Genomic DNA, 10,411 nt, shown 5'->3' with positions numbered 1-10,411 from the left:
TGAAGCGTCTGGGGTAAACCATGGAAAGCTGTGTAGGTATGTATATTTGCGTGTGTGGACGTATGTATATACATGTGTATGGGGGTGGGTTGGGCCATTTCTTTCGTCTGTTTCCTTGCGCTACCTCGCAAACGCGGGAGACAGCGACAAAGCAAAAAAAAAAAAAAAAAAATTATATATATATATATATATATATATATATATATATATATATATATATATATATATATATATATATATATATATATATATATATATCCCTGGGGATAGGGGATTAAGAATACTTCCCACGTATTCCCTGCGTGTCGTAGAAGGCGACTAAAAGGGGAGGGAGCGAGGGGCTGGAAATCCTCCCCTCTCGGTTTTTTTTTTTTTTTATTTTTCCAAAAGGAGGAACAGAGAATTGGGCCAGGTGAGGGTATTCCCTCAAAGGCCCAGTCCTCTGTTCTTAACGCTACCTCGCTAATGCGGGAAATGGCGAATAGTTTGAAAGAAAGAAAGATATATATATATATATATATATATATATATATATATATATATATATATATATATATATATATATATATATATCTCCCTGGGGATAGGGGAGAAAGATTACTTCCCATACATTCCTCACGTATCGTAGAAGTCGCCTAAAGGGGACGGGGGCTGGGGGCCAGAAACCCTCCCCTCCTTGTATTTTAACTTTCTAAAAGGGGAAACAGAAGAAGGAGTCACGCGGGGAGTGCTCATCCTCCTCGAAGGCTCAAATTGGGGTGTCTTAATGTGTGTGGATGTGTCCAAGATGAGAAAAAAGGAGAGATAGGTAGTATGTTTGAGGAAAGGAACCTGGATGTTTTGGCTCTGAGTGAAACGAAGCTCAAGGATAAAGGGGAAGAGTGGTTTGGGAATGTCTTGGGAGTAAAGTCATGGGTTAGTGAGCGGACAAGAGCAAGGGAAGGAGTAGCACTACTCCTGAAACAGGAGTTGTGGGAGTATGTGATAGAGTGTAAGTAAGCTCTAGATTGATATGGGTAAAACTGAAAGTCGATAGAGAGAGATTGGTGCATATGCACCTGGGCATGAGAAGAAAGATCATGAGAGGCAAGTGTTTAGGGAGCAGCTCAATGAGTGTGTTAGTGGTTTTGATGCGCAAGACCGGGTTATAGTGATGGGTGATTTGAATGCAAAGGTGAGTAATGTGGCAGTGGAGGGAATAATTGGTATACATGGGGTGTTCAGTGTTGTAAATGGAAATGGTAAAGAGCTTGTAGATTTGTGTGCTGAGAAAGGACTGGTGATTGGGAATACCTGGTTTAAAAAGCGAGATATACATAAGTATACGCATGTAAGCAGGAGAGATGGCCAGAGAGCGTTATTGGATTACGTGTTAATTGATAGGCGCGCGAAAGCGAGGCTTTTGGATGTTAATGTGCTGAGAGGTGCAGCTGGAGGGATGTCTGATCATTATCTTGTGGAGGCGAAGGTGAGGATTTGTAGGGGTTTTCAGAAAAGAAGAATCTTGGGGTGAAGAGAGTGGTGAGAGTAAGTGAGCTTGGGAAGGAGACTTGTGTGAGGAAGTACCAGGAGAGAGTGAGTACAGAATGGAAAAAGATGAGAACAAAGGAAGTAAGGGGAGTGGGGGAGGAATGGGATGTATTTAGGGAAGCACTGATGGCTTGCGCAAAAGATGCTTGTGGCATGAGAAGAGTGGGAGGTGGGTTGATTAGAAAGGGTAGTGAGTGGTGGGATGAAGAAGTAAGATTATTAGTGAAAGAGAAGAGAGAGGCATTTGGACGATTTTTGCAGGGAAAAATGCAATATGGTGGGAGATGTATAAAAGAAAGAGGCAGGAGGTCAAGAGAAAGGTGCAAGTGGTGAAAAAGAGGGCAAATGAGAGTTGGGGTAAGAGAGTATAATTAAATTTTAGGGAGAATAAAAAGATGTTTTGGAAGGAGGTAGATAAAGTGCATAAGACAAAGGAGCAAATGGGAACTTCAGTGAAGGCGGCTGATGGGGAGGTGATAACAAGTAGTGGTGATGTGAGAAGGAGATGGAGTGTGTATTTTGAAGGTTTGTTGAATGTGTTTGATGATAGAGTGGCAGATATAGGGTGTTTTGGTCGAGGTGGTGTGCAAAGTGAGAGGGTTAGGGAAAATGATTTGGTAAACAGAGAAGAGGTAGTAAAAGCTTTGCGGAAGATGAAAGCTGGCAAGTCAGCAGGTTTGGATGGCATTGCAGTGGAATTTATTAAAAAAAAGTGGGTGACTGAATTGTGGACTTCTTGGTAAGATTATTTAATGTATGTATGATTTATGGTGAGATGCCTGAGGATTGGCGAAATGCTTGCATAGTGCCATTGTACAAAGGCAAAGGGGATAAGAGTGAGTGCTCAAATTACAGAGGTATAAGTTTGTTGAGTATTCCTGGTAAATTATATGGGAGGGTATTGATTGAGAGGGTGAAGGCATGTACAGAGAATCAGATTGTGGGAGAGCATTGTGGTTTCAGAAGTGGTAGAGGATGTGTGGATCAGGTGTTTGCTTTGAAGAATGTATGTGAGAACTACTTAAAAAGCAAATGCATTTGTGTGTAGCATTTATGGATCTGGAGAAGGCATATGATAGAGTTGATAGAGATGCTCTGTGGAGGGTATTAAGAATATTTGGTGTGGGAGGCAAGTTGTTAGAAGCAGTGAAAAGCTTTTATCGAGGATGTAAGGCATGTGTACGTTTAGGAAGAGAGGAAAGTGATTGGTTCTCAGTGAATGTAGGTTTGCGGCAGGGGTGTGTGATTCTCCATGGTTCTTTAATTTGTTTATGGATGGGGTTGTTAGGGAGGTGAATGCAAGAGTATGCAGTCTGTTGTGGATGACAGAGCTTGGGAAGTGAGTCAGTTGTTGTTCACTGATGATACAGCGCTGGTGGCTGATTCATGTGAGAAACTGCAGAAGCTGGTGACTGAGTTTGGTAAAGTGTTTGTAAGAAGAAAGTTGAGAGTGAATGTAAATAAGAGCAAGGTTATTAGGTACAATAGGGTTGAGGGTCAAGTCAATTGGGAGGTAAGTTTGAATGGAGAAAAACTGGAGGAAGTAAAGTGTTTTAGATATCTGGGAGTGGATCTGGCAGCGGATGGAACCATGGACGCGGAAGTGAATCACAGGGTGGGGGAGGGGGCGAAAATCCTGGGAAAATTGAAGAATTTGTGGAAGTCGAGAACATTATCTCGGAAAGCAAAAATGGGTATTTTTGAAGGAATAGTGGTTCCAACAATATTGTATGGTTGCGAGGCATGGGCTATGGATAGAGTTGTGCGCAGGAGGATGGATGTGCTGGAAATGAGATGTTTGAGGACAATATGTGGTGTGAGATGGTTTGATCGAGTAAGTGATGTAAGGGTAAGAGAGATGTGTGGAAATAAAAAGAGTGTGGTTGAGAGAGCAGAAGAGGGTGTTTTGAAATGGTTTGGTCACTTGGAGAGAATGAGTGATGAAAGATTGACCAGAGGATATATGTGTCAGAAGTGGAGGGAACAAGGAGAAGTGGGAGACCAAATTGGAGGTGGAAAGATAGAGTGAAAAAGATTTTGAGTGATTGGGGCCTGAACATGCAGGAGGGTGAAAGGTGTGCAAGGAATAGAGTGAACTGGAACGATGTGGTATACCAGGGTCGACGTGCTGTCAATGGATTGAACCAGGGCATGTGAAGCGTCTGGGGTATACCATGGAAAGTTGTGTGGGGCCTGGATGTAGAAAGGGAGCTGGCGTTTCTGTGTATTATTACATGACAGCCAGAGACTGAGTGTGAACGAATGGGGCCTTTGTTGTCTTTTCCTAGCGCTACCTCACACACATGAGGGGGGAGGGGGTTATTATTCCATGTGTGGCGAGGTGGCGATGGGAATTTATAAAGGCAGACAGTATGAATTATGTAATGTGTATATATGTATATGTCTGTGTGTGTATATATATGTGTATATTGAGATGTATAGGTATGTATATTTGTGTGTGTGGACGTGTATGTATATACATGTGTATGTGGGTGGGTTGGGCCATTCTTTCGTCTGTTTCCTTGCACTACCTCTCTAACGCGGGAGACAGCGACAAAGCAAAATAAATAATAAATAAATGTATATATATATATATATATATATATATATATATATATATATATATATATATATATATATATATATATATATATATATATATATATATATATATATTTCCCTGGGGAATCACTATTCCTTCAAACATACTCATTTTTTCTTTCCGAGATAATGTTCTCGACTTCCAAACATTCTTCAAGGCTCCCAGAATTTTCGCCCCCTCCCCCACCCAATGATTCACTTCTGCCTCCATGGTTGCATCCGCTGCCAGAGCCACTCCTAGGGGATAGGGGAGAAAGAATACTTCCCACGCATTCCTCACGTGTCATAGAAACCCTCCCCTCCTTGTATTTTGACTTTCTAAAAGGGGAAACAGAATTGTATTTTTTTTTTTTACTTTGTCGCTGTCTCCCGCGTTTGCGAGGTAGCGCAAGGAAACAGACGAAAGAAATGGCCCAACCCCCCCCCCCCATACACATGTATATACATACGTCCACACACGCAAATATACATACCTACACAGCTTTCCATGGTTTACCCCAGACGCTTCACATGCCTTGATTCAATCCACTGACAGCACGTCAACCCCGGTATACCACATCGCTCCAATTCACTCTATTCCTTGCCCTCCTTTCACCCTCCTGCATGTTCAGGCTCCGATCACACAAAATCTTTTTCACTCCATCTTTCCACCTCCAATTTGGTCTCCCTCTTCTCCTTGCTCCCTCCACCTCCGACACATATATCCTCTTGGTCAATCTTTCCTCACTCATCCTCTCCATGTGCCCAAACCACTTCAAAACACCCTCTTCTGCTCTCTCAACCACGCTCTTTTTATTTCCACACATCTCTCTTACCCTTACGTTACTCACTCGATCAAACCACCTCACACCACACATTGTCCTCAAACATCTCATTTCCAGCACATCCATCCTCCTGCGCACAACTCTATCCATAGCCCACGCCTCACAACCATACAACATTGTTGGAACCACTATTCCTTCAAACATACCCATTTTTGCTCTCCGAGATAATGTTCTCGACTTCCACACATTCTTCAAGGCTCCCAGAATTTTCGCCCCCTCCCCCACCCTATGATCCACTTCCGCTTCCATGGTTCCATCCGCTGCCAGATCCACTCCCAGATATCTAAAACACTTCACTTCCTCCAGTTTTTCTCCATTCAAACTCACCTCCCAATTGACTTGACCCTCAACCCTACTGTACCTAATAACCTTGCTCTTATTCACATTTACTCTTAGCTTTCTTCTTCCACACACTTTACCAAACTCAGTCACCAGCTTCTGCAGTTTCTCACATGAATCAGCCACCAGCGCTGTATCATCAGCGAACAACAACTGACTCACTTCCCAAGCTCTCTCATCCACAACAGACTTCATACTTGCCCCTCTTTCCAAAACTCTTGCATTTACCTCCCTTACAACCCCATCCATAAACAAATTAAACAACCATGGAGACATCATACACCCCTGCCGCAAACCTACATTCACTGAGAACCAATCACTTTCCTCTCTTCCTACACGTACACATGCCTTACATCCTCGATAAAAACTTTTCACTGCTTCTAACAACTTTCCTCCACCCCATATATTCTTAATACCTTCCACAGAGCATCTCTATCAACTCTATCATATGCCTTCTCCAGATCCATAAATGCTACATACAAATCCATTTGCTTTTCTAAGTATTTCTCACATACATTCTTCAAAGCAAACACCTGATCCACACATCCTCTACCACTTCTGAAACCACACTGCTCTTCCCCAATCTGATGCTCTGTACATGCCTTCACCCTCTCAATCAATACCCTCCCATATAATTTACCAGGAATACTCAACAAACTTATACCTCTGTAATTTGAGCACTCACCCTTATCCCCTTTGCCTTTTTTTCATTCATTTCAAGCTAGAAGTTTCAGTTTTCTAAATTGTTTCTTACATTTTTCATATGTATATATATGTATGTGTGTGTGTGTGTATGTGTGCGTATGTATGTGTATGTGTGTGTATGTGTATATGTATATATATATGTATATTATCCCTGGGGATAGGGGTGAAAGAATACTTCCCACGTATTCCTCGCGTGTCGTAGAAAGCGACTAGAGGGGACGGGAGTGGGGGGCAGAAAACCCTCCCCTCCTTGTATTAACTTTCTAAAATGGGAAACAGAAGAAGGAGTCACGCGGGGAGTGCTCATCCTCCTCGAAGGCTCAGAGTGGGGTGCCTAAATGTGTGTGGATGTAACCAAGATGTGAAAAAAGGAGAGATAGGTAGTATGTTTGAGGAAAGGAACCTGGATGTTTTGGCTCTGAGTGAAACGAAGCTCAAGGGTAAAGGGGAAGAGTGGTTTGGAAATGTCTGGGGAGTAAAGTCAGGGGTTAGTGAGAGGACAAGAGCAAGGGAAGGAGTGGCAATACTCCTGAAACAGGAGTTGTGGGAGTATGTGATAGAGTGTAAGAAAGTAAATTCTCGATTAATATGGGTAAAACTGAAAGTTGATGGAGAAAGGTGGGTGATTATTGGTGCATATGCACCTGGGCATGAGAAGAAAGATCAAGAGAGGCAAGTGTTTTGGGAGCAGCTGAATGAGTGTGTTAGTGGTTTTGATGCACGAGACCGGGTTATAGTGATGGGTGATTTGAATGCAAAGGTGAGTAATGTGGCAGTTGAGGGAATAATTGGTATACATGGGGTGTTCAGTGTTGTAAATGGAAATGGTGAAGAGCTTGTAGATTTATGTGCTGAAAAAGGACTGATGATTGGGAATACCTGGTTTAAAAAGCGAGATATACATAAGTATACTTATGTAAGTAGGAGAGATGGCCAGAGAGCGTTATTGGATTACGTGTTAATTGACAGGCGTGCGAAAGAGAGACTTTTGGATGTTAATGTGCTGAGAGGTGCAACTGGAGGGATGTCTGATCATTATCTTGTGGAGGCTAAGGTGAAGATTTGTATGGGTTTTCAGAAAAGAAGAGTGAATGTTAGGGGTGAAGAGGGTGGTGAGAGTAAGTGAGCTTGAGAAGGAGACCTGTGTGAGGAAGTACCAGGAGAGACTGAGTACAGAATGGAAAAAGGTGAGAACAATGGAAGCAAGGGGAGTGGGGGAGGAATGGGATGTATTTAGGGAATCAGTGATGGATTGCGCAAAAGATGCTTGTGGCATGAGAAGAGTGGGAGGTGGGTTGATTAGAAAGGGTAGTGAGTGGTGGGATGAAGAAGTAAGAGTATTAGTGAAAGAGAAGAGAGAGGCATTTGGACGATTTTTGCAGGGAAAAAATGCAATTGAGTGGGAGATGTATAAAAGAAAGAGACAGGAGGTCAAGAGAAAGGTGCAAGAGGTGAGAAAAAAGGGCAAATGAGAGTTGGGGTGAGAGAGTATCATTAAATTTTAGGGAGAATAAAAAGATGTTCTGGAAGGAGGTAAATAAAGTGCGTAAGACAAGGGAGCAAATGGGAACTTCAGTGAAGGGCGCAAATGGGGAGGTGATAACAAGTAGTGGTGATGTGAGAAGGAGATGGAGTGAGTATTTTGAAGGTTTGTTGAATGTGTTTGATGATAGAGTGGCAGATATAGAGTGTTTTGGTCGAGGTGGTGTGCAAAGTGAGAGGGTTAGGGAAAATGATTTGGTAAACAGAGAAGAGGTAGTGAAAGCTTTGCGGAAGATGAAAGCCGGCAAGGCAGCAGGTTTGGATGGTATTGCAGTGGAATTTATTAAAAAAGGGGGTGACTGTATTGTTGACTGGTTGGTAAGGTTATTTAATGTATGTATGACTCATGGTGAGGTGCCTGAGGATTGGCGGAATGCGTGCATAGTGCCATTGTACAAAGAATTATATATATATATATATATATATATATATATATATATATATATATATATATATATATATATATATATATATATATATATATATATATATCCCTGGGGATAGGGGATTAAGAATACTTCCCACGTATTCCCTGCGTGTCGTAGAAGGTGACTAAAAGGGGAGGGAGCCGGGGGCTGGAAATCCTCCCCTCTCGTTTTTTTTTTCTTTTTTTTTTTTTAATTTTCCAAAAGAAGAAACAGAGGGGGCCAGGTGAGGATATTCCAAAAAAGGCCCAGTCCTCTGTTCTTAACGCTACCTCACTAACGCGGGAAATGGCGAATAGTTTGAAAAAAAAAATATATATATATCTATATATATATATATATATATATATATATATATATATATATATATATATATATATATATATATATATATATATATATATATATATATATATATATTCCCTGTGTGTCGTAGAAGGTGACTAAAAGGGGAGGCAGCGGTGGGCTGGAAATCCTCCCCTCTTGATTTTTTTTTTTTTTTGTTAATTTTCCAGAAGAAGGAACAGAGAAGGGGGCCTAGTGAGGATATTCCCTCAGAGGCCCAGTCCTCTGTTCTTAACGCTACCTTGTTAATGCAGGAAATGGCGAATAGTTTGAAAGAAAGAAAAAGAATTTTTTTTTTCATACTATTCGCCATTTCCCGCATGAGCAAGGTAGCGTTAAGAATAGAGGACTGAGCCTTTGAGGGAATATCCTCACTTGGCCCCCTTCTCTGTTCCTTCTTTTGGAAAATTAAAAACGAGAGGGGAGGATTTCCAGCCCCCCGCTCCCTTCCCTTTTATTCGCCTTCTACTACATGCAGGGAATATGTGGGAACTATTCTTTCTCCCTCATCCCCAGGGATATCCTCATCCCCAGGGATAAAAAAAGAATATATATATATATATATATATATATATATATACGAATAAAGTGTATATGAACACGCACCTTCATAGAACATACAAAGGTCCAACAGCCAGGATCGAACCTAGGACCCCTTGTGCAAGAGGCAGGCATGCTAACCGCTAGGCTAAGGGACTGTATAATAGGAAACAACTATTCGAAATACTAAGTACTCGAATACCCTTCGTCTCACAATGGTGAGCAACGGGGTCTATCGGTTGTTTCCGAACAGAACACATAGCCAGCTGATAGCGTTTTACCGAACCTGACTGTACAACGCGGAGTTATATGAATACGAATAAAGTGTATATGAACGCGCACCTTCATAGAACATACAACTTAGTATTTCGAATAGTTGTTTCCTATTATACAGTCCCTTAGCCTAGCGGTTAGCATGCCTGCCTCTTGCACAAGGGGTCCCAGGTTCGATCCTGGCTATTGGAGCTTTGTATGTTCTATGAAGGTGCGCGTTCATATACACTTTATTCGTATTCATATAACTCCGCGTTGTACAGTCAGGTTCGGTAAAACGCTATCAGCTGGCTATGTGTTCTGTTCGGAAACAACCGATAGACCCCGTTGCTCACCATTGTGAGACGAAGGGTACTCGAGTACTTAGTATTTCGAATAGTTGTTTCCTATTATACAGTCCCTTAGCCTAGCGGTTAGCATATATATATATATATATATATATATATATATATATATATATATATATATATATATATATATATATATATATATTGGCTTTGTCACTGTCTCCCGCGTTTGCGAGGTAGCGCAAGGAAACAGACGAAAGAAATGGCCCAACCCACCCCCATACACATGTATATACATACGTCCACACACGCAAATATACATACCTACACAGCTTTCCATGGTTTACCCCAGACACTTCACATGCCCTGATTCAATCCACTGACAACACGTCAACCCCGGTATACCACATCGATCCAATTCACTCAATTCCTTGCCCTCCCTTCACCCTCCTGCATGTTCAGGCCCCGATCACACAAAATCTTTTTCACTCCATCTTTGCAACTCCAATTTGGTCTCCCACTTCTCGTTCCCTCCACCTCCGACACATATATCCTCTTGGTCAATCTTTCCTCACTCATTCTCTCCATGTGCCCAAACCATTTCAAAACACCCTCTTCTGCTCTCTCAACCACGCTCTTTTTATTTCCACACATCTCTCTTATCCTTACGTTACTTACTCGATCAAACCACCTCACACCACACATTGTCCTCAAACATCTCATTTCCAGCACATCCATCCTCCTGCGCACAACTCTATCCATAGCCCATGCCTCGCAACCATACAACATTGTTGGAACCACTATTCCTTCAAACATACAAATTTTTGCTTTCCGAGATAATGTTCTCGACTTCCACACATTCTTCAAGGCTCCCAGAATTTTTGCCCCCTCCCCCACCCTATGATCCACTTCCGCTTCCATGGTTCCATCCGCTGCCAGATCCACTCCCAGATATCTAAAACACTTTACTTCCTCCAGTTTTTCTCCATTCAAACTTACC

The sequence above is a fragment of the Panulirus ornatus genome, chromosome 55, assembly GCF_036320965.1.
Source record: "Panulirus ornatus isolate Po-2019 chromosome 55, ASM3632096v1, whole genome shotgun sequence".
NCBI lineage: Eukaryota > Metazoa > Arthropoda > Malacostraca > Decapoda > Palinuridae > Panulirus > Panulirus ornatus.
The sequence above is the reverse complement of the archived record's forward strand: the minus strand, read 5'-3'. Positions refer to the sequence as shown.